The sequence below is a fragment of the Dermacentor silvarum genome, chromosome 2, assembly GCF_013339745.2.
Source record: "Dermacentor silvarum isolate Dsil-2018 chromosome 2, BIME_Dsil_1.4, whole genome shotgun sequence".
In the NCBI taxonomy this organism is placed as follows: domain Eukaryota; kingdom Metazoa; phylum Arthropoda; class Arachnida; order Ixodida; family Ixodidae; genus Dermacentor; species Dermacentor silvarum.
In genome coordinates this window covers 93,751,606-93,754,586 of record NC_051155.1, presented here as the reverse complement: position 1 = coordinate 93,754,586, position 2,981 = coordinate 93,751,606, and positions in this window count along the sequence as shown.

Below are 2,981 nucleotides of genomic sequence, written 5' to 3'. Positions count from 1 at the left end.
TTCCGCGTGGTATGTGTGACACATATTCAAATAAGGCTGTCTAAATATATATGGCGCTGGATTCAACTCTGCCCACCACTGGAGAAATACAAATGATTTTTAACGCGTTAGCACTCTCGGGTCTTTCACGCCCTTTCTGGAGGCTATCTATCGATGTTTGTATCTATGTTAGCATCTAACCATTTTCCCGCCTACCTGAGTGATTGGGTAGTCCGTGATCGAACGGTTAGCGCATCGGGCTGCTCCGCTGAAGTAAAAGGGTTCGAAACCAACCATTGGATCACCTTGGGTCACCGAGTATGCACCAGTGGGTACACACGTGCCTCTCTTCAACGAAGCTCTTTCACGCCGACATCGGTCACTGTAGCTGCGACACTGGGTAGGCACAGCTGTTCGACAAAACTCTCTCAAGACGACTTGTCGTACTGGGTATGTGCCGTTCGCTCTGTACTTGACTTCAATGAACCTCTCTAATATCAGTTTGGGTCACAGGGTACGTGCCAGTAGATGCGACTCTTCATTGAACGTCCTTGACGCCAACTTGGGTAACTAGGTATCTTCCACTGGGAATGTGCTGCGCTACAATGACTCAAAAGATCCCTTAAATTTCTCCGATGCTGAGCGGAATCGACTTCCGCGTCATAAGGGTTCCATTTGTGGCGTAGCCTGCCAAAACGCGTCGGGTTGCCGTCCTTGAGGAACGAGCCTCGCGACACATTTGATTCCGCTCAGCGTCGGAAAAAATTAAAGGATCTTTTTCGTCATTGTAGTGGCAGCACATTCCCAGTGGCACTTACCTATTTACCCAAGTCGGCGTCAAGGATGTTCAGTGAAGAGCCGGTACACACCAACTGGGCACATACCCTGAGACCCAAGACGACATCAAAGACGTGCATTGATGACCAGCACGGACCGAGTGGCACGTACTCAGTGCTCCAAGTCGGCGACAAAGAGTCTCTTCGAACAGCGGTGCCTACTCCGTCCCGCATGTACCGTGATTCATGTCGGCGTGAAGGAGCTTCGTTGAAGAGCGGCACGTATGTACACGTCGCCACATTGTCAAGTTGGTGTCAAGAGGTTGGTTTCGAACCGTGGTCCCTCAGCACAGCAGCTCGATGCGCTATCCATTCAACCACGAGCTACCCGGTGACCCGGGTAGGCGGCAAAACGGTTAGATACAAACATAAATACGTAGACAGCCCCCGGAAATTGCGTGAAGTACACAAAGAATGGTAACGCATTACGAAGAGAAGGACAGGACATGTTTAGCCCGAGCACGTATGGACCAAAAACGCCATAGCCTCGATACAAACCAAAAGCGTATCGCCGGTGTGCCTCGATCAGCTGCGTTTAGTAGCCAATAGGTGTGTCTCTGTGGCTGGTGACGTCACGCACTGCATAGGCACGTTATCTCAGTGGCGTTCCGGCCGTGTGATGGGTAGGCCACGTATTGTACAGACCGAGGAAGAACAGCATGCCTACGAAGAACGACGGCGTGAGCAGAAGCGGGAATGGGCGCGAAGGCGGCGGGAGGCTGCTAACGCCTCCCGCCGACTTCGCGCTCATTCCCGCTCAAGCATCGTTACAGAACCCATGGCCGGCTACCATAGCGACCGCGAAGCTATAGTCATGCCTTAGTGACAAAATAATAAAGACGGTAGAAAATGACAATTCGTGTGGTATGTGTCTTTATTTAAAACAATATAGATTTATCACCAAATATACAGCTTCCGCCGATCATCCACGTTCACAGAGTGGAATGGCACCGAGTTTTTAAATACTACACTCGAATCACGTGATGCGGGAATGAAGATCGTAGCAGATTTTCCCCCGTGCATTGCGCTTAAGCTGAAAGTTGCGACAGCTGCGTCACCGGGGCGGAAATATTTATGGCTGTTCTTCGCAGAGTCGCAACTGGCGACCTTTCTTTAGGGAAGTAGCGAGTAATTAAACGTCTCAGATGAAAGCGCCTTTCACTACTCGCTATCATTCACAGCTTGCGGGTCCCTGACAGTAAGCGAGCTGCGGTGAGACTGCTGTCTGCTGCCGAGATCTCTCGCAATGGTGAGCTGCGCTTTTACGTTACAGCTGCTATAGTTTGCTTACACTCGCATAGCATTTCTCATGCTACGCGCAAATCACTGAGGGGACCTTAATTTGTAGCACATGGGCACATCATCAACTCCGCGTACTGAATAAAATTTTGTGAAATGGAGAGCTCAGAAGCATGAAATATGAAAAGAACTACTTGTCGTGCGTCTTCGATTTTACATAATGGATTATTCGTGGAGCAGTTTCACTTCCCTTAAATATAGAAGTATATCATTCAATAGCACCATGTACCCATGACGATAGAGATGGGGCTAAAGATATGGTCGTATTCTCACGTTGTACTGAAGGTTGAGAACCATACCGTAGCGAAAGTGTGAATCATGAATTTAACGCTTTACTGGGCGAGCTTGTGTACAGAAAATCAAGTTACACTCCCAGCACAACGGCAGCGGCAAGTACACTCAATGGCAGTCGAAATATAATCTCAGGGTCAAGATCATCGGTTATTTATACATGACTCGTCGTACACACGGGCGTAATCACCGGTGCTCGCGTTCTTTCGAGAATGTACACCGCTGTTCACTTCAAGCATGCAATTCACAAGGTTCTTTCGCTATAGAATAGGCCACAGCATTCACGAATTTTCCGATACACGTACGCGCGTCTTGCGCCGAGCGATAACTCTGTATAAGAAAAACGGTGACTGGAACAAGATTAACACCGCAATCGCGGTAATACGAAGCCCACATCTCATACGAAACAAAAATATACTGCGGTCAACGGCCATTAATTGTACGTATGATAGATTACACCACCTATATTCACTGGAGCAGTTTCGAATGGTTTGGGGTATTTCATACTAAACAACAGTACATTGCGTTCAACTGGTATCATTTGTCCAATTACTGGATTACATCAGTTGCGTTCAC